A 23,679-nucleotide genomic window follows, 5' to 3' on the forward strand; every position below is an offset into this window, starting at 1 on the left:
ACTTGGATCGTCCTTTCTACCTCTCTTTTTAATGTTTGACAATCTTTAATACTATGCCCCGGAGCATCAAAATGGCATGCAAATCGTGTTGTAGGATCAAAACTTTTTACATGTAGATCTATATAATTTTTAGGAATCAGCTCTATCATATTCAAATGTTTCAATTTCTCAAATAAACTTGTATAAGAGTCTTTAATTATTTTGAAATTATTCTTAGGTCGCTGATCTCCTCCAATTTTCTACCTTTGATGGGGCCTATAGGGTGCTCAAAAAATTTGAGAATAATAATGATCTATTGATGTGTTGTTGGGGGCTCACCATTGGGGAGTGTTTGGTGGATATGCATATTGTTGTACATTATAGACTGCATGTTGAGGTGGGACAATAGAGTATTGTGTGTCTTGCATGGGGTGATAGAGATGGAATTGAGATGGTGCATATTGATAAAGTGGATCGCTTCTACTTTTTTGTGTGCCTAACATAACAGTTGTCTACATCTTCCTTCACGTTCTTTTCCCCAAGACTTCCTAAACCATTTTTAATCACACGTGTTGTGGCTTTCAAAGTAGCTTGACTTAAAATATTTCCAGACTTAATGCCGTTTTCCACCATTTTGCCAATCTTAATAACATTGGCGAATATTTTTCCAGCAATGGAAAGGAAATAATGAGAGTAGTCAGGTTCTTGCGCCTAAAGAAAAACCTCAATCATTTCTGACTCCTTCATTGGTGGTTTAACCCTAGCAGCTTGCTCCCTCCACCTAATAGCATATTCGCAAAAAACTTTCAGTGGTCTTTTATCTTATGTTGGCAAGTGAAGTATGATCTGGCACTATGTCAATGTTATATTAAAATTGTCGAACAAAATATTAAGCCAAATAATCCCATGTTTGCCAGTTAGAAACATCTTGATCTATGAACCATTTTATGGCAATTCCAACTAGGATTTCCCTAAAATAAGTAATGAGCAAGTCTTCTTTTCCCTCACCCCCTCTCAATTGATTGATATATCTCTTTAAATGAGATATAGGATCCCCATGGCCATCATATTTCTCAAATTTTGGATTCTTAAACCCGATGGGTAAATAAATGTGAGGAAACATGCAAAAATCACTAAATGAGACACTTTTGTGATCCAATTGTAATGACCCTCCAGTTTATTTCATCTATTTTATAATATTTTAGCATTTAGAGATTTTCTATAGCAACCCCAAGTCATTTATGACTTGCTAACACTGATATTTCGATCGTCTGGTCGTTCGTTTGGCTTTTATGTTCGTTTCCCTATTTTGGAGCTCTTAGAGTTTGATTAGTTGACTTTGATCAAAATTATAGAAAAACAACCTGAGAATGCAATTCAGATGGTTCCATTAGATCCGAAATGGTTACTTTAGGTTGGTAACATGTTTGACTCGAGTCCCGAGGCATTTGGTGTGAGTTTGAGCCATTAGGCGTTTTAGCTTTTAAGTTTTGGCCTAGGTTTGACTTTGCTTCACATTCTTTGTAAATATGCTAGAATAAAAAAAAATTCCATAGAGTTAGCTTCGGAATGTCAAGTATTGTCTAGAACGACCTTTCATAAGGTTCCCCAAGCTCCTGGTCTCATTTCGAGCTCCCTTGTGGAATTTGGCTAAAATGGCTTCTGGGCGTGTAGCCTACTATTTTGTCAAAAAGACCTCAGTTGGAAATTTTGACTTTGTCGTTGAGTCCAAAATATTGAATTGAGTAGGATAACATATTCCATTTGCACGCATGGGATTCCGAACGAATCCCGGACACCCCGTTAGAGACTTTGAAAATGGGTAAAAATTAGTTAGTAGCAGATTTTGTGAACTAGCAACTTGATTTCGCATTTGAATGCCACAAGCCACGAGAGTTGGCATGCACATTCATGCATGGCATCATCCATGTTCGCACTACACGGGACCGCTGGCATGCGCGTTTGCGTGTGCTGTCGGTCATAAAGTCAAGTCCATTTTCAATTTTTTTTCTAATTTTTAAAATTGAATATCTTGAGCTATAGAGCTCCATTTTGGGTGATTCAAAGTCCGGTGTGTTTGAAAAGTTCGTGGCTATAGTTTGGAGTGCTTGAGGATCATCATAGACTCATCATTTGAGGTAAAAATTGCCCCATAAAGGTTTCCCAAGCTTGATTTGAAGTTTTAATGGTGGATTTCTTGCATGAACTTATTTTAGGGTATTTTGAGCCATAAATATTGTTCTGTTTAGGGATACAAGTTTTGGAAGGTAAAATGAAACTTTTTATGGAGATAATTCTGGGATTCTCATCATGGGTCCCACATTCCGACTTTAGACTCAGAAATTGATCTATCTCAAAAAAATGCATTTTTGGTGTCAAAACATTTGTAATGGCAAGGTGATTAATATTTTGTTAGCGTTGCGGCAATTGGAGGTGATTCAGAAATCGAAGCTTCAAATTGGAGGATTCAGAGTGCGTGATCAGCTTCTAGATAAGCTATGGTCTCCCTCTTTGACATAGCTTTATTTGATATCATTGAGTATATATTACATGTTATTTTAGGGTGGTACTTTTCAAGAATAGGGATTGCCTCCTTCCGTTTTATTTTCTTAGTTTCTGGATAAGCTTTAGACTACAATTGTTCCATAAGATCCTTAGTTTGGCCATGAGCTATGTTGTGGTATTGCCTTAGCATTATTATCCTTTTAGAATTTTTATTGATGCCCTTAGGCTAGGTTTGAGCCTTAGATGCTTTATAATGTGTTGTACCACCCTTATAGTTACACATTGCTTTTGGTAGGGTATGTTTTAAATGGTATACCTTGTGCTAGAGCCTGAGACCTCAGTGGCTCGTCATAGGGACAAGGGATTGATCCTAGAGAAATTTCTCCCCGTATCTAATTCTAAGTCATGTCTTAATGATTTCTCTTCATGCTAAATAGTAGGTTTTGATGCCTTGTTGTTTAGTACTATATTGTTGGGCCTGAGGCCATTTTTGAATAGAGATTGGATCCCAGGTTTAGTTTCTTTTTCCTTAGTTGTGTGGTAAGATTTGATATTGTATCTCTTATGGTGTGTACCTCATTTGGATACTTGATGACATGCCTGCACTGGTTGCGCATTTTTACCTATTTTGTGGTACGATCCTGGTTCCTTCATAGACGTTTACACTAATATTATAAGTAGGCATTCTCACACCTTTTACTATTTTAAAACTAATTTTTAATAGAAGTCGTACCACCTAGATTATTTGGACACTATTTTTTAGACTTATGATCTATCGAGGACGTACTCATTTTTATACCGACATTATTATAAGCATTGAGTATGTGCTCAGTTTTTATTGATATATCATGCAACATATCCCTTTTACTATATTGGTTGCATCTATGGTGCCTTTAGCATGTACTTGACTATCTGGCCCGGTTTCATTCTTTCCTAACTCGTCTTTGATGCTAACTCTCCGGTACCACTATAGAGATTCTATATGTTTATGTAAGATCTAGTTCTGGCTCAAGAAGTATATACGGACTTCTCGCCTCCCCTATGGGACCCTCAGACTGGTGCACCACTGAACTGGATAAGGGAGCTGCATGGGTTCCACCTGGTAGGCCGAGGGTTGGGGTGGGTCTATGCACTTTGTTATTGATGATCTCTGAGAGCCACCGATGAGGTTACTGGTTTTTACTACAAACTTGCATTCATTAACATCGCCTATCACCAGTATACTTGTTTGTTGTTTTGTACCCTAATTTTAAAGAGGTCGGGGGTATGTTTGTTATTGTTTGTACCTTTCGGGGGTACATGCAGTCCCTTATTATTGATTATACTTGTTCTTTTCTCTTATTTTATTTTTAGTTGGTCTACAGGGTGTCTTAGTCTTAATTTTTTGTTAGTAACTCCCTGCTAGGTTGAATTAAGTTAGTCCTTAGGTGTCTATATGATTAGCGGTGACATTCAGTGTTTGGTTCTTTATTAGTTGACTCATCTAGCTCCTATTATGTGTAAGTAGGTGGTTGGTTGGCGCTTTTAGGTGCCGTTTTTACGGGATCCCTATCTACCAAAATTTTAACTTCTGGTATCTCGGGCATGGGAAAGAAAGGCGGCGGACAATTTCGATTGAGTCTATCTCAAAATTCATAATGTTCAAAACTTTTTCTTACCTTTCTATTGAAGGCTATCTCATATAGCTGCCATTGATGGATCAAATCATTCTAAAAAGGTCTATAGTGACAAAGGGAATGTTTCCGCCGGAGCTAGATGCTTTTTATACAAGATTCTTAGTTGGTGGGATAAGAAGATTAGCTGAATTTACTCCACTCCAGAACCCGCCAACGCTCGTGAAAACCTCTTTCTAAGGCAAAGGGCCAAGTGTGTGCCACGAGAATTTCTCAATATGAGAGAGCCATTCCAAATAGTGGATCGAAGCGATTGCAGCGAAGTCGTAGGAGCAAGTCAGAAAGATTGAGAAATAGAACCATCTGATTTCATTCGTTCTCAATAGCCGGTCTAACGACCCCCTAACCTAGGTTGGGGCGAAAACTCCAAAATGATGCTTTAGGGCGGCGAGATTTCTCTTTTATGAGATTTCAGATTCAAAGATGGGATACTTTTCGAATCTGCCATAAGGGAAGTGGAATCTTCTAGTTCTTCCTATTTGACCCGAAACCGATCGATCTAGCCCCTCACTAATAATAGTAGAATCAATGGCGCAGAGTCAAAAAGAACGAAGACTATGAATAAACCAATCCAATAAATTTGCCCATTTTATAAGAAATTCCTATATGATTTATAATCGGGAAAGATTAAACCCAAGCAAAATCCGCAGTAACATCTCAAGGGAATGTTACTAATGTAACATGTACGAATAATAGGTCCTATTCTTTTTTTTTTTACCTCGGCCCTATTCTCTTTGCTATTTATATCTTATCTCTTTACTTTTAATTCACGCCTTACTTTCTATTTAGCTCTTGTTTAGTTACTTGTGTTATATTTACCTGGTTATATGTTATATAAACTTGCTTTATCTGTGGAACTCAGTCGGCCTATGCCTACTGAGTACAATTCTTTTGGTGCTCATACTACACTACTTTGCCTTGTACATCATTTTAAGGGCTATCTCAGTTATTGGACTTGGTGTGGAGCAGCTTGCGTTCGGAGATTGGGTGGACTCCTGACGTCTGTAGTTGCCGATTTCCATCTATTTTAGGATAGGAGTAGTCTTTGCTTGCTTTTGAAAACTGCCTATACCAATCTTGTATTTGTAAAAGCCTTGTACTTTTACTTTGTTTAGACGCTCCACTACTAACTGATGCCAGGTCTTGGGGATGGTTCTTATGTATGCTTATGTTGATTATTGAGAGTATAAAGAATTATGAGCCTCCTTCAAGATTAAACCCCTTAGACCATCCACATCCGGAACACATAACCGACTTGGTAATAAAGTACCCCATCTCCCCTATGTGAAAAGACATCTATATTTTCTTTCACCGATTTATTTTACTCCACCAATGTCGGGTTAAGGTCTTGTTTTGAATTAACATCTACTATCAAAGATGATTCGGACCCATTTTGCACAAACACACAACCATCATCTGAACCACTCAACTTAACCCCTAATCTAGTCAATCGATGAACATCGCTTATCAACTCTCTCTTCCCTTCATCAACATGAGTCATGCTCCCCATAGACACCCTACTAAGTCCATCAACAACAACGTTTGCTTTACCTGGATGATAATGCACATTCGTGTCATAGTCCTTGAGGAGTTCAAGACACCTCATTTTTCTTAGATTGATGTCCTTTTGGGTGAACAAATATTAGAGTCTTTTGTGATTGGTAAATACATCTACATATAACCCATAGAGGTAATGCCGCAAAATCTTTAAAGCAAACACAACGGCCGCTAAATCAAGGTCATGGTTAGGGTAGTTACGCTCAAGGACCTTTAATTACCTAGATGCATAGGCTATAACCTTGCCATTTTGCATCAAGACACAACCCAAACCAACCCTTGAAGAATCACAATACACTACAAGCCCTTCTAATCTTTCTAGTAAAGCCAAAATAAAAGGCAGAGGTAAGTCGATCTTTCAAAGTTTGGAAGCTCCTTTCACACTCATTCGTCTATAGGAACTTTGCCTTCTTTTGGGTCAATTTCATCATAGGATATGAGATGGTAGTGAACCCTTCGATGAACCTTCTATAGTTACCGGTTAGACCCAAAAAACTTCTAATATCCTAAGGAGACAATGGTCTAGGCTAAGTTCTTACCGCATCTATTTTCTTAGGATCAACCTTGATTCCATCACTAGACACTATGTGACCCAGGAAAGCAACCTCTTTCAACGAAAATTCATATTTCCTAAACTTGGAAAGCATTTGCCTATCCCTTAAGGTTTGAAGCATAATTCTCAAGTGACTCTTAAGTTCGTCTTCACCCTGAGAGTAAATCAAGATATCATCAAATAAAACCACCACAAATGTAGCATGGTAGGGTTTGAAAACCTTATTCATTAGATCCATAAACACCGCTGGTGCATTAGTCAACCCAAACGACATCACCAAGAACTCAAAGTCATCGTACCTTGTTTAAAATATCGTTTTGGGAATGTCACACTCCCTCACCCATAGTTGATGATAGCCAGAGCGGAGACCAATCTTTCAGAAATGATTTTCCTCTTGCAGTTGATCAAATTAGTCATCTATCCTAGGAATCTAATACTTGTTCTTAATGGCCAACTTGTTCAATGTACAATAGTCTATGTACATCCGAAGCGACCCATCCTTCTTTCTCACAAATAGCATGGGAGAACCCAAGGGGTAAATGCTTGGCCGTATGAATCTTTTTTCTAACAAGTCCCTTAATCATTCCTTTAACTACTTTAATTCTGTCGGGGCTATTTGGTAGGGAGGAATAGAGATAGGTTAGGTATCGGGGAGAAAATCGATACCAAAATCAATTTCCCTTTTGGAAGGGACACTAGGGAGGTCATCAAAAAATACATTAGGAAAATCATTAATCACGAGAACCTATTCAAGAGAAGGATTTTTGGAGTCTACATACCTAACCCTCACAATCTGGTAGATGCAACCCTAACAATCAACTTTCGGGCCTTAAGACACAAAATGAATCTACCTTTAACAACTAAATCATAACCCTTCCATTCAAGAATAGAATGGCTTTAGAATTGAAACTTGACTCTACGAGTTCAACAATCTATAGAAGCATAAGACACATGCAGCCAATCCATCCTAAGAATGACATCAAAATCTACCATGTCAAGCAGAATAAGATCACAAGGAACAACCTTGTGCAAGATAGACATGGGACAATCCTTATATACTTTTGTAGCTACAACCTACTTACCAAAAATGGTAGACGCAAAATAGGGTTTTAATAATATTTAGGGTAACACATCAAATCTATTAGCAAGGAATGGAGTAACAAATAAAAAATTGGCACCCGGATCTAGTAATGCATACACATCAAAATCAAAGACCTTTAACATACCGATAACAATATCGGGTGCTTTCTCAACTTCTTATCTCCCATGAAAGGCATAAAATCGATTGGTGCGCTGTCCACTCCCTTGAGATTGTTGACTATGAGAAATTTAACCTTGCGGCCTACCACTACCTCTACAATCTCTAGCTTGGTGACCCAATTTCCCACTTTTGAAGCATGCATAGGAGCCCGCTAAGCATTTCCCTTTGTGAGTATTCCCACACTTCTTGCAAGCCAGGAGATCTTGAGCACCCACATTCTCCCTTGGAATCATCAAATTAGCACCCTTGTCCGTTTTGAACCTTGGAGGAGGAGTATTAATGGAACCTTGCCCCACAAACCATTTCCCACTTGGGCCCTTTCCACCACTCCTATAATCGGACCTTTGGTGATTAAACCCTACACTATTATTATTTTTCTCTTCTTGTGTTCCTCTTCCTCTTGTTAGCCCACTCATGTGGGTTATAATAGGTGCCATCATGACCTAAGGAATTGGGTAGTGATAACTTGGTATCAGAGCTCTAGGTTGACCGAAATCATTGGAATAAGGGTAATTATTACTAGAATCTTGTGAATTGATGCGGAGACATCTATATCCTATCTTTAGGAGGCTATAGGGCATTTTTCGAAAATTCTATTCCTAACTCCTTATCGTGTGTCCTTTCTTTGAATAACCTCTAAAATTAATCCTTTGAGGTCCATTCTCTATTAAATAGATAGCACGAGGTTTACGATAGACCCAAGTAGGGTCCTTTATTAGTATTAGAGTATGTCATAGAATTATTTAAGTGGTATAGTCATAACCCCACATCATCCCTTATGGATCGGGATATTAGTCAGGAGTTTACTAGAGAGTTGTCATTGCCACTTCGTTTGGTGTCAAAGCACATGATAGAGGCTAGGTCTACCTATCCCTAGGTTGTTAGTCATGCAAGGGATATAGAGCATGCATTCTTTAAGGCTTATAAAGATAATGGTAAGAAGCATCACTGTCAGTGCAGGGGCAGCAGCATCCCTCTTCATCATGGGTATCAGCTCACCAAAAGTCATCTTGCATATTGACTTATAAGGATTATGGTGCCAGCAGCCCAGGTTTTAGGTGGTCATGGAGAAGGTTATGGTTCCCTTAGTGGGCATAGTACAAGTTTGGGATCTCGAGGTTTGTATTTTGGACATCCAGGTCATGGGCTCACGGAGCATTCAGCTAGGGGCAGGGACTCTTATAGTAGGCATCACTAGAGTTTCCAATAGGGTCAGTATAGCCGGCCTATTTAGGTGACATTGCATGCTTATGGGTCATCCAGCACTATTAGGGTGGTCCTAGCATAGGCTAGAGTTAGATAGGTTTAGCTTCAGGTTTAACAGTCCATGGTAGTCATCTTCTTATGGGCCGTTGTTCTCAAGGTTGTTATGATTGCGGAGAGTTTGATCACTGGTCTAGGGAGTGTCCTTGTGTCAGGATCCAATTTCTCAGGTCATGATGGCACCTACTATAATCCACTAGTAAGCAAGCTAACTCATAACCCAAAATGAATGGTAATGGGCTTAAGGGTAGAAACTAAATATGTCACGACCCAAGCCTAGGTCCTAGACATGACACAATGAATGAGACACTTGGAGGTACCTCAACAAAACCTCTTAGCATTCATTAAACTTTTCATAGTTAATGACATACAATAAATTGCGGAAGAAAAAGGGATAACGGGACTAAGGGAGATAATGTAGAATAGAAAATCATAGGTAACATCAAATATCGTCTACTTGTCAAACAATACCTCTACTTTGTTTAGACTTGGCAGGAGATAAGACATGTCCCTAGCTCACCCTCATGATAAATATCCAAAAGTATTACAAGATAAGTTAAAGTCTATACATGTAAATAGCAAGAAAAGGAAATGGAATGTTGTTCCCGGAACATGGAAACTCACCAACTAAGTAGCCTTCAACGATCAAACTAGCCGTATGGATGAGAATGTGGAGCAACGTCAATCCCTACATGGTCTTATCATGTAGGAAAAAGTATGAGTTATTACTTTGAATGTACTAAATATGTGAGCATGCAATGCAATATATCATTATTCAATAAGGTGTTGCAATGGACCACACTAGAACCTTGCAATCATTTGAAATACCATTTAGAGTTATGAAGCTTAGTCAATGAAATATAGAAACCATCATGAATCATAAAAGAAACAAAAACATTATAGTGGTAATAATGAGTCATTATAAGAAACTATATACTTGCAAAGTACCATGAATTGTAAATAAGTATACCATAAACCTTTTGAAAGGAATCGTTAAACTCTGTGAGAGCACATACTTTACTTTGTGCTACATATAGTAGACATCATATGTTATATCTTAAACTTTTGAAGAGGAAACTTGTACCTTTGTAAGAGCAGCCGTTAACCGACATAAACCATGTGAGCTATAACATGGAGTCCTAACATTACCCCTACATTGGAGAAAAAGGGGGTGACTACTTGCCAAGGTAGACTCCATCATGCCTAAGTGGATCCACTAAGCTATTGTGTGAATCGGGTATCCATTCCTAGTTCTTAGACTCGAGTACTCACCTCTAAGCCTTGATATTTTGGGTACTCACCTATTAGAGATTTGGGTATTCACCTCTATCTCCTTTATACCTATGATGGCACGTAGTTCTAGGACATGGGTATTCGCCCCTAGTCCAGCTTGGTTCAAGTTAAGCTCTCAACAGAATAACATTTAAATGTCATAATAACATAAGCATTTATATAACTTTAACATAAAATCATCATTCGATGGAATAGCTCATTAAAACCTTTAATTTGATTCAATCTGAGAATTGTCCTTTCACGTTGAAACCTTACTTTGGCTAAGAAGTTTCATCATTCAATCAATCATAAGACTCTTATTTCATAAATACTTGCTTCTTATCATTCATTTTGGAGTCAAATCTTTTATTTCAAACTTCATCCAAACATAGTAAAATAGGTGGAGACACTTTTCACAACCATTCATTCTTTCATTGAAAAGGCTCCAATGATGATAGTCATTATCTTTCTTAAACATTTAATTGGAGTTCATAAACTTCAAGTCATGCTTTAGTGAAAATAGAGTCAAAACTAGGTGGTTCAAATCAATCAACTTTCAAGTCATTTAAATCAATGCATGCTAGCATGGATGAGAGTAAAGGAATACATCATTTAAACATTTTAAAACAACCCACAAATATAATTTAAAACTACTTTCAAACCTTTATATAGGGACCTTGATAAATCATCCATTCCGTGTAAATAAAAATAAACATAAATCAATATTGGTAAATAAAATTCAAATATTCAAGAATCTATATATTTGGAATCGTTGTATGAAAACCCATAAAACTCATCACTTGAAATGGAGATATATATATATATATATATATATATACATACAACACAAGGCATGGATAATCAACAAGACAAGTAGCATGCTCACAAGTACTCGATAAAATCCTAAAAATGCCTAAAACATGATTTCTAAATGTCTAAGCATAATTTAATACTAAAAATTCCCAAATTCAAAAAATTCAACACGCAATTACATTCTCAAGCTAATATAAAGAAGGAAAAACCGTAGCCTACCTATAGGTCGATCACGCGCGCTTCAAGATAGCATAATCAGAGCTTTACCCTTCCTAACGACCTCTGAATGTTGCCACGCTATCAAAAATATATATATAATTTTAATACAATTGTTTTGAAATTAGAAACATCAACTTTAAATATGGACCAATTTCAGAGTCATAAATGAGAATGTGGGACCTACTCTGTTAATTCCAAAATTGACTCCGTGAAAAGGTCCTAAATACTACCCCCAAACTTGTGTTTCAAAAAGAAGCACAATTTTAGGCTCAGAACAACAAGAATTAGGGCATTCAAATAAATCACCACCTAAGCTCAAGAATACAACAATAGCAGCATAAAGAATGAGTAATTTACCTGAAACGAAGTACGTAAATCACTTTCCAAAGTCCCCTGCACCTTCTCCTAATAAATTCCCACAAACTAGTGTTTGAATCGCCCAAATCTGCAAGAAACAAAGTAGATATGTAGTTTCAAAGATGGGTAAATAATCTAAAAATTTTGTCTTAAAAGAACACACAGGGATCATAAAATTGACCCCAAAGTTTGCTGAAGCGACCCCCACCAAGAGATGGGCTTCACATTCGCGACACCTGGTCGCTTAAGCGGCCTTTCCTTAAGGGGACCTGGTTGCTTTAGAGACTCTATTTTCTCTTTACAGATGGAACCAAACACAACTGGTGCAAAATGATTTTTGGCATTGACCAAGTCTCCAACGGGTTCTTGGGATACATTCAGAATCCCATGTGCACAAAATAAAATATACTACCCCAACCAAATTTGAAGTTCTGGACTCAATGGTGCATTCAAAAAGTGATGGAACCATAAAAATTTCGTTCTAAGGTTGTTTACTAGAGTAATGACCGTAATCAACTTTTCAAGTTATGAAAGCTCCAAAATAGGGAAACAAGCCTAAAACCCAAACAGTTAGTGTAAGCAATCTAGAGAATGTCCCCGACATAGGACCAATATGCAGCTTCCTCAACCAGGTCAGTGTCATGGGTTTACATCATTTCGAATAAGAGGTAATGCGTAGGATGTTGCTAGTGGTGCTTCAGGTGTTCAGGCCGAGGTCGATCAAGATCCTTTTTATGATCCTATAGGCTGGCCAAAGGTCAAGAGTGCAGGTATCAATTGTATTTGGGCAAATTCATTTTTTGTTATTCGTTACCTATATTGCGTGGTTTTGGGCTTTTCACACCCATAAAAGCTTATTTGTTATGTTATTTGTCCCATGACTGTGGAGTAGCCTTACTTGGGCTTGTGTGTATATGTTTCAGTATTGTAGCTAATCGTTTTTAGTAGTGGATCGACTAGGTCGAGTTTCTGTATTGAGTAGTGGTGGTTGAGCAAATCAAGGTGCCTTTGTCATGGTGGTTTGATATGAGTTACGTTCGGGCTACTTAGTTGTTCCCTTTTATCTCCCTTATCAATTGTTGTTTTTGTAATGATGACCCTTGTTAGATAGGTGGCTAAACCATCTTTGTTAGTTCTTGGAGTGGTGATATAGGAGGATCTAGTTGGATTTGAGGGTCGCCTTAGTTGCATATTGTCCTGATGGGTTAGTGATTGAATGACTCCTCTTATCATTATGCATATCTAGCCTTGATTCGATTAGTCTTTCCCTTCTCCCATTATTATTTTCTTGGCTTAGACGGTTATCCTCGCTGCTTGGCATTATTTGGTTCAGTCCTAGGGATGCAAAGTTGAGGTTTGCTCTTTTTACCTACATGGTTGGTTTCTTTGTAAAGGTCTCTATGTATGGGTTTAATGGTAGTTGGGAGATTTGTAACTGTTTAAGTGTGAGTAAGGTAGTGTAGCCTTCTATGGTGTGGAAATCCTAGTTGGATGTCTCTTCCCGTTTGCCTTAGCCCTATTCTCAATTGAAAAGTTGTGGTATGTTCATTCAATCCTTTGAAGTTGTCTCTTTTGAGGGTTTTGGCGCTTGGTTATGGCTAGTTTGGAATTTGGGAAGTGTGATCTCTTGTTATGCCTTGTTACTGCGGTTATTAGTTCTCTGCGGTGGTGTTGGTAGCTCTTGAGGCTTTTTGGTCAATTAGAGTTGGAGCAGTGGTTTTATTTGGTGGCTTCAGATCTAGCCTAAGCTAGAGGATGGGAATTTAGTTAGGTGGTTCATCTACAGGATGGGGTCAATTTAATTTGTGGATTCTATGATTTTGAATTTGTTTATGATGCGAGGTTCCCTTATGGCCTATTCAGTATCTTGCAATATTCTGAGTGGAAGTTAGTTCCCTTTGACCATTACCAATCGATTGTCCATGTTTGTACACAATCTACAATTTGGTTTTCCTTGGGCTACGATGGTTAGCTCAGATTTGAGGTGGTAGAGTGGTCTGTGGGCACATGGTGCCAGCTTTTCGGAGGTTCCTATGGTAAAAGTAAGTAATTGGAGCTGGGATTAGTGCGGCCTCATCAGTCGCAGGATAATCATCCTTGGGAGTACAGTTGTTAACTCCAGAAGGTAGTATTTAAGCTTGGGTTGTTAGTTTTAGGTGTTGGAGTTGGATTTTGGGATTTGCCCCGAGTTGTTTTCCTTGTTTTGGTTGTTCTCATTCCTTGAAGATCAATTGAAGTATGTGACTTGATGTGAGGCAAAAAATATATATATTTTTAGTCATTATTTGCCTCAAATTTAGTATTTTTATTTGTTTTTTTAAGCATAAATTTTATGAATTGTGCTAAATTGTGTATTTTATTTATAGGATTAATATGACACAAAAATAATGAAATTTGGAGCCAAAACAAATCAAAAATGAAAGATCAAAGAAGAAAATCAAGCAGCTGACTTGATGGATTAAATTGAATATTATATTATATTTATATTTATTCAATTTTGGCAAAATAAAAGATGTACTTCTGCCACGTGGCATGTTGAAGCAGCAAGCAAACATTAGCAACACAGTTCACGCATGGGAATTCAATTCCTCGGGGTTTTGGGTTTCCCAATTAGTATTGTACACAAATATTTTATTTGGGGTTTTTTCCTACATCTATAAATATTCCATAAAATTAGTTTTGAGGTGAAGAATTAACTTTTGACCTAGGTTTTTTCTTCTTCTTCTTTTCTTAAGAAATTAGTAGCTAAATACCCTTGTTCTAGGTTTACGGCTACGAGTGATGATTTAATATCAATTTCTTTGTATGAAGATTGGTTATCGTTTAACATTATTCTTTTATTCTTGATTTTATTATTTTAGTGCTTAGCTACCATTATAATATATTTATTATCTACTCTTAAACTCAGGAGAGGAATCGAGAGATAGAACATGCAAGCAAGGAGAGTGTTCATTCAAGGTTAGAACTTAGATTGATTCGTGTATAGGATACTTGTGATATATAGCTCTATGTCGAGTTTGATTAATAAACAAGATGATAGCTTAATGCTCCATGGTTGTTCATGTGTATTCTCTCTCAACGATGTAGTTAGACTTTCAACTTTGGTAGGCGATTAGCGGTCAGAAGATCATGGTCGTAAAATTAACCTTGTAAATCAATAGCTTGATAACCTATAGTATTCTAAAGTAAAAGATATTATGCCTACACTCATTTTACGTTGCCGCCCTGGTATTTCTGCAATTATTATAAGTATATTTCATTGTTTACTTCTTGCACTTGTTAGCTTAGAATTACATGTCTCACTCTTTTAGCTCGCTTAAATAAATAATTAGATTTTATATAATTTAGTAACATAGTTAAACGACAAGTGTCTTTGGATTCGACATCCAGTTAGAAAGAGGCACTTTATTACTTGTACAACCACGTACACTTGTTGTACGTTTGGGCCAAACAAGTTTTTGGCGTCGTTGTCAGGGACTTCGAAATTAACTATTTTTTAGGTTATATTTTTCTTTTTATTTATTTAGTTTTATATTTGTTATAATTCAAATATTATTTTTATTAATATTTTGGTATTCTTATTGAGATGGTTGCTTGGGATAGATATTGGTTGGATGACTGGTATCTCTATCAGTACTATGGAGGACCTCACTTAAATGTTGATTGTCATACTATTCAAAGAAGCGGATTGTGTGCACCTACTCAATCTTTTGAATGGAATATATGTCATATATGTGGTGGTCAAGATGGCCATTGCAATGACTGTAATAACTCTTATTCTCGTCCCATGAGTCCCTATTATGATTCTTCTGTTGTTTGTGATGTTGGCAGGAGTAATGAAGTGGAGGATGCGGAGTAAGAAGCTCGCACTATTGAGTTATTGAAGAAAGTAATGGAAGCCATGAAAATAACTTGTTCAAAACTCACGAAAATACAGGCTATGGTTGACACTTGGATTCTCCTAGTTCCAAACCTAGCTAATAGCCAATCACCAATTGAAGTAGATGATGACCAACTAGTGGAGCAAAAATAGGAATTTCAACCTTTCAACTATACTTTATTCCTTAATGTTGATGTTGAGAAGAAGTAAAAAAGTGAGAATGTTGTAAATAATGTTGCTTTGGAGTTGAGGCATTTTGGACCTCATTCGAAAGATTTTTCTACATTTTACTTGGATAACGACATGAAATTTGAGTAATGTAAACTAGTGGAGGAGTGTCTAGATGAGGAAAAAGGCCACTAGATCTTGAAATTTTCCAATTTACATAGATAAAACGACATTCCTTACATAAGGAACAAGAAGTGCAAGATGCAACATCTATTACTTGGTTCCTATATCTTTATACCACCGCCCCTAGAGTGAAACATAAATATTGATGCAGAGTTAGGACTACAATTCATAAGTTATAAGTGGAGAAAAAAATGGGTGGTAACTTGAGTCGTGCCATGATGTTAAATCAGGAGTTTATTGGGAGGCAACCCAATTAACAATGTAGCTTCTTATTTTTTTTAAAGTGTCATTTTTTGTATTCTTTATTTTGCAGAGTAGGGAAAGTCTGAGTACCCAATAATTTGAAGAAAAGAAGCACGTTTTGAGCTTAATAATGGAGTGCGTACTATCCTTGATGAACATTAAGAGAACGTGCTACTTGGTGGGCCTCAAGCAACTTTTCTTACCCTTATTTTAAATTTTAATTGATGCTTTGGGGACATAACATATTTTCAAGCCTGGGGTGGAGAGTTTTCCTAAAATAATGTTTAGGGTGGAGTATGTTAAGTTTGTTTAATGTTTGTGATAGTAATTTTTAATTTTTTTTAGCAAAAAGAAAAACATTGTGCCAGGTCCGCAACATGGACTTGTCGCAGACACCACTGGATTGAAAAAAATTGTAATAAATAAGTAAATAAATATTTCGTAAAACAAATCTTTTTTTTTCTTCTTCATTTTGCCCACTTATTTTAAATCTAAAAAAAATGTAAAATAGATTTTATTTTTTTGTTTATTTTTCATTTGTATTCTTTAATACAAGCACACTTAGTCCATCTCTTGGTTTTATTTTTGGTTCTTTTTCGAGGGTGGTCCTTTTGAACCAATTATCTTTTCTTTTTTTAAGAGTGGATTTTCTTTTTATTTTTTTTGGAAAGAAAAGAGAAAATCTTTGGACTTGGTTGATACCTGTTATTTAGGCATAATTTTGAGTAGTACATTTATATGAATGCTTGAGTGCTCATTAAAAACTGCAAAATTTTGGACACCTAGCCTCATTATTGTAATTATGTATATAACTTATTTTATTTTTTAGTTTGTTATGACTGTGTCTATCTTAAAAGTAGCATTGATCCAACTTGATTGAATCTTGTGCCATGTGTGGTGAGAATTTATTTATTCCATATTTTGCATCTTAGTCTACAACTTGTCCTACATGTTATTGAAGAAAAATAAAAAATGTTGCTAGGTTTAGAAGATGATAATAGACTTTCTTTGATTTGTCTTGTAAATTTTAGCCTTTTCAGATATTATCCTTTTGAGCCTGTAGCCTTTAGTTGGTAGCCATATTTTTTACTTGATTCTTTTGTTGAATTCCTAGTTTTTGCACCTTTTTTCCTTGAGCACCATAGAATATGCTTTTTATAATTGTTAAATCTGAAGAAAAAGGATGGTTAAGTGTAAAAGGTAATCAATGATAGCTACAAAGTGATGAAAACCCCTCCTTTAAAGAATGTGACATGAAAAAAAAGAGAAAAATTGATTGAAAACAAAAAAGTGAAACGTTATTGATGAGATGAAATTACTAGTAAAATAATTATTGAAGAGAGGGCTGGAAAATAATAAAGAGAAGAAAATAATGGGTGATAAAATATTAAAGTGCAAATTGCTCAAGGAAGTGTAAGTCACTAGTGTATAGTTTCCAACCTGTCCCTCGGCCTACATTACAACCCGTTAAAAAGTCCTATTTGATTTTATTCGAGCATGCAAAGTGCTTAAGGAAAAGTAGTATATAGTTTCCTACCCGTCCCCCAGCATACATTACAACCCCTTAAAAGGTCTTATTTGATTTTATTCGAGCATACTTAATTAGTGGAGATGTACATAATGGGAAAGCATATGGTTCTTTGTGAATACATATGAATTCTTTTGTAAGTACGAGAGTTGTCCTTTGATGCTAAGTCCTTAATTTATATTCAATTTTTAAAATTGAGTGTGCAGACTATTTTCTTATTGTGAGGTTACTTGTTTTATGATAAATAGATAATTTTATTAGCTTTCTGTGATAGAGTAGGTGAGTAAACCTAATTTGATGAATTAGAGTCTGTCTTTGAGGTTAGGAGGTTAGTAGTTTATTGTAAATTTGTATATCTTGCATAATGATTGAAAAGTTTACTTAATGTTTTGAAATTTTTTTGTGGCCTAATTGTTTGTATCAATCAAAGTGGATGTGTTCCTAGTTTGATTTTACTGAGATGGGCTTTAATGCTTGCTCGAGGACGAGCAAAAGTTTAAGTGTGGGGTGGTGATGTGAGACCAAAAATACATATTTTTAGTCATTATTTACCTCATATTTAGTATTTTTATTTGTTATTTTTTAGCATAATGATTGTGCCAAATTGTGTATTTTATTTGTAGGATTAATCTGACGAGAAAATGAAGAAATTTGGAGCCAAAACAAATTAAAGATGGAAGATCAAAGAAGAAAATCAAGCAAACAGATTAATGGATTAAATTGAATATATCTATATATAATATTCAATTTTGGCAAAAGAAAAGATGCACTACTGCCACGTGGCATGTCAAAGCAGCGAGCAAACATTAGCAGCACAGTTCACGTGTGGGAATTCAATTCCTCGGGTTTGTGTTTTTCAATTAGTTTTGGACTCAATTATTATATTTGGAGTTTTTTCCTACACCTATAAATATTCCATAAAATTAGTTTTGAGGTGAATAATAAACTTTTGACCTAGATTTTTCTTTGTTCTTCTTTTATTAAGACATTAGTAGCTAAACATCCTTGTTCTAGGGCTTCGGCTAAGAGTGATGGTTTAATTTCAATTTCTTTGGATGAAGATTGATTATCTTTTAAAGTTATTATTGTATCCTTGATTTTATTATTTTAATGCTTGGCTTCCATTAGAATATATTTATTGTTTACTCTTAAACCCAGAAGAGGAATAGAGGGATAGAACGTGGGATGCAAAGAGCGTGTTCATTCTAAGTAGGAAATTAGAATGATTCGTGTATAGGATATTTGTGACATATACCTATATGTCGTGTTTGGTTAATAAACAAGATGATAGCTTAATGCTCCATGGTTGATTCATGTCTATCCCTGCTCAACGATGTAGTAAGATTATCAACTGTGGTAGGCAATTAGAGGTCGGGAGATTATGATCGTAAAACTAACCTAGTAAATCAATAGCTTTATAACATATAGGATTCTAAAGTATAAGATAGTATGCCTGAACTCATGTTACACTGCAGCCTTGAGATTTCCCCAATCGTTGTAAGTATATTTAATTATTTACTTCTTACACTCGTTAGCTTAGAATTACAAGTCGCACTCTTTTAGCTCACTTAAATAAATAAATAGATAATATAATTTAGTAAAATACTTAATTGATAAGTCCTTATGGGTTCGACATCCAGTTCGAAAGAGCCACTTTATTACTTGCACGACCTTGTACACCTGTGTGTGCGTTTGGATGCAATATGAATCCTATAAGGTTTGTGTTGTATGGTTCTATAAGGAAGTTTTAGATGGTGTTGGTAGTTTTCAGGATAATCAAGGAACGGAAAAATGCACTTGGTGGCTAGAACAAGATGGATTTTGAGCATAAGGCGAGTCTTTTGAATTATGAGTAGAGTTTCATCTACCATGGTTCTGTGTTTCTCATTTTGGTTGTTTTAATGTTGTTTGTTCTTCCTCATGTGAATCTTGTGGTTAATTGAGCGAGAATTGGAGCCCAAAAGGGAATTGGAGGAGTTTTTGGAGTTTGGAGTGAATTTGCAGATTTTTCTCTTTGCCTAAGTTCTGTGATAGAGATTTTTGACCTGAGAGGGTATCCAAGGGTTTGATGGAGCATGTGGTCTTGGTACCATCGTCTTTTTATACTTCTAGGATATAATTCTACTTCTACTTTCACAGAAGAAAGTTCTTTTTATATGGATGTTGTAATGACCCTCCAGGTCATATCTACCATTTTCCAATCTTTTCAGCATTTAGAGCTTTCTTATAGTGACCCCAAGGCATTTATGACCTACTTGCACTGACAATTCAGTTGTCTAGTCGTTTATTTGGGTTTTATGCATGTTTCCCTATTTTAGAGCACATGGAGTTTAAACCATTGACTTCCATCAAAACTCTAGGAAAACAACCTTAAAATGAAATTTTGATGGTTCCATTAGCTCCGGAATGGTTATTTTAGGCTAGTAGCATATTCGACTCAAGTCTCGAGGCATTCTGTGCGAGTTTGAGCTATTAGACCTTTTAGCCTTTAAACTTTGGCCTAAGTTTGACTTTGGTCAATATTCTTGGTAAACATACTCAGATGAAAATTCTGTTTGTGTAGTTAGCTCTAGAATGTCGAGTTTTGTCTAGAATAAACTTTCATGAAGTTTCCTATCCTTCTGGTCTCACTTTGAGGCACTAGTGGAATTTGGTTTAAAATGGCTTTTGGGTGTGAGGCCCACTTTTTGTCGAAATGACCCCAGTTGGAAATTTTGACGTTGAGTTCGAAATATCAAATATAGTGGGTATCATAGTCCATTTGCACGCTGATGCAATTTGGATTGCACCAAGGTCGTTTACTCGAAGTCAAGCTCATGACTTTCAAAGAATGCAGGGCTATTCATGAATCAAGAGGTTCTTGAGTTTGTGTTGATGGAAAAGAGAGGATTCCACACTTTAAAGATCTCATGGATAGATGATGTTAAGGAAATAGAAGATTCGGTGAGGAATTTATCCCAATTGAACACCCGTCAAACCACTTTGGCGATGGTCACTGAACTCGCCGAAATGTTTAGAGAATCAGAGCTCCAACAGCTAGGCTCATTGGGCGAGGAAGGAGCAGAATCGGCAACTTACTGAATTGACTCGGTAAGCATGATTCAACTCACCGAAAGATTCAGAGGATAAAGCCTTCTAGAGCCTAATTAGAGTGGTGAGGAAGAGGACGATTCGGCAACTCGCCGAACCTGAATAGAGAAGATGATTCAACCTGCCCTTTTACACATTTCATGCCACTTTTGGATCTTATTTCCTTACACTATTATGAATATTTATATTGTGAAACTCTTGCATGAGTATTGAGAGCTTGGTACAAGCTTGGGTTAATTATTTATTAGAAACGTTGGTTGCAAGGTGAATTCATTTAACTCGAGATCATCACAATAAATAGGTGCTCATTGTAGGATTAACGAATTGAAGTCTTAAGGTTTAATATATCTTTTGGCTGCTTTCTATTTTTTTTATTTTTGTGTATATCTATCTATCATTCTTTCTTGTCTTTACTTTCCGTATTTTCATTCGCAATTTGTAGTGAGAATTACACCACACGCACGTCCTATTACAGTCCATGCTTTACATACTCAATACATACGTCGTACTTACCCCCTCTTTTTTAGGGGGCTGTATTTCATGTCCGCCGGTACAGACACGTATTTTGGGGATCCGCCAGCCTAGGACTCCACTTAGCGGTTCTAGGGAAAAGCTCCATTGTATTGGGCCCCTATCCCATCATATGATACATATAATACTCTTAGAGGTTTATAAATATGTGCATATGAGTTATTTGTAAGTTTGTTTCAATTGCGCCTATGCGACGCATTATAAATATTTTTATGTCAGGGCAGCCTTGTCAGCTTGCGTGCCCTTTAATGTAATGATATAGGGGAAAAAGGCTACAGGTATATGAAAAAGTTTTTGACCCATTGGGCTGTTTGTGTATAGTATCATATCACACATAGTTCAACTTGGCTATAGTTGATAGATACGTATATGGGGGTCCAGGTTAGACCCCAATCGCGGCTTATGTGGTTGTGTCCTGATAGAAGTGGTATCAGAGAAGTTTGTCCTTGGAGTATCTATAGACTATTTCTAGTAAAGTCTCATTTATTGGTGTGTTGTGCGCCATATCTATAAATAGGAGGCTACAAGACATTTAAGATATTACCTTTCTTTCATATCTAAGATTGTGCTATAGATCTGAGTCATAGGAAAATCCTTATACTAACCATGGACTTTAGCAGAAGGACGACATCAACAGGAGGAAGTAATTGATGACATTGGAAGTTACAAAGCACGCAGGTAAGCAAAGGCACGAAAGATATTTATTGGGTAAGGTATTGACATATGATTGAAATGTAAAGTCGAAAACTGAAAGGAAAGTAGACCGAAAAGTGTAACAGATGCAGGTTGAGTTGGACACATGAGCTAAGTCCATCATTTTTATACTATTGTTAATATTGAAAGCCCGGTGTGGCTGTGATATGAGATGGTATTAAAAGCCCTATGTGGTTGTGATATGATATGAATATATATATATATATATATATATATATATATATATATATATATATATATATATGTTGGCCTTGTGAGGCATTATTGGTATTTCCTGCATGCAGGTTTGGGGATAGTTAAGAAATAAAGAGAAAATTCTGCCGAAATTTTCCTAAAATAAGAAAAAGGGGAAAAGAGAATGAAACATAGCATCATAATATGTCCTAGAAGTTGGTATCGAGTACTCTTATTATGCTGAGCTAAAGCTGTATGAGGTACTTTCCATGTCGTCAGTAAGGGGCAACCTTTTTATTTGGGGGAATTTTTATCTCAGAAAAAGCCTATCTTTGCGGTAAAGTTCAGACCACGGTGTCTCCAGCCGTATTTTACCTTAGAAAAAGCTTATGTTGAGGGGAAAGATGCCCAATGATGGAGTTTCATTCTTGTTGGAGAGTACAAAACCATCACCGATTATTGCAAGACTAGATAAGTTGTTCACGACTCAACAGTAAGCCTAGAAGGAGACCATGTGAGTCAAGCACTAAGTAGCACTGTGATGCTCATTAGATTCTAGTTCCCTTCTGATGGTGATTGGAATATGCTTCAGGATAACACTTTGTTAGCCCTTCACCAACTAATTAAGAATGGAATTTATGGAAGGAAATTCTAATAGAAGCACCTCAGATAGATGTCATGAACTAAATATGAGTATGAACAAAAAGGAGAATATGTAAGTATGAATTTAAAGGTTTGGTATAACAATACGGGGATAAGGTAAAGCCGCTAGTAAGGCGCACTTTGTATGTGTTGACTAAGTTAAAATCCTATGTTGGGTATGTAGTAAGGGAAAGGGGCATAGGATATAAAGGAATGATACATGCACACAATGTCGCCCCGAAAATAGTGGAGCCCTTAAAAGACAAAGACGACTAACTTAAGGAACAAATGGTGCAACCTACATTCACCCAATGAACAAAGGATATAGGTTGGGATAAAGCTACTACTCCAAGAGAACCTTGGACAATCATCGTCGGAATACAAGTGTTGCCTAATTGAAATTGGAACGACTACAAGTGGGAATTAACCTTTGATAAAGATAAGTAGAATGTGGCCTTGGATAAGTTATTTCATGGGTCACATTATTCAAGTACGGATTAGTAGATGAGATATCACATTATGTAAGGAAGGGTTCTCGTCGCTTCGTGATTTAGCCAAGGTTCTATACGTGGATAATCAGGTTATAAAATATATAGAAAGACGAGGACATGATACAGTACCAAGTAGGTTGGGGAAAGAGATTGGAAGAATTTGAGACTCGACATTGACAGACATAGAGCAAGGTATAAATGGATAAAGGTATAAGTACCCTCTAAAGGGGGGAAGCAAGTGAGATAACTACAAGGGTAAGATGGAGGAAATTAATATGGCAACTATTATAGAGAACGCCCGAAATCCTTGTAAAACCCTATGAGATAAGTTAACATTCGAGGACGAATGTTCTAAAATATGGGAAGGATGTTATACCCCACACTTCTGTACCTTGAAATGTGTTCCTAACCTTCATGAAAGTGGCATGTGACCCCTACTCTCTATACACTTATCAAATAACTCTAAGAAAAGGAGAATGAGATACCCCATAATAAGGAAGATTGGAAAATAGGGATTTAGAAATCCGGAAGGAATTGGAGGCCAAGTAATGGGTCATAGGACTCGATCTACTTGCGTAAGATA

This window comes from Solanum dulcamara, chromosome 11 (assembly GCF_947179165.1).
Source record: "Solanum dulcamara chromosome 11, daSolDulc1.2, whole genome shotgun sequence".
Lineage (NCBI taxonomy): Eukaryota > Viridiplantae > Streptophyta > Magnoliopsida > Solanales > Solanaceae > Solanum > Solanum dulcamara.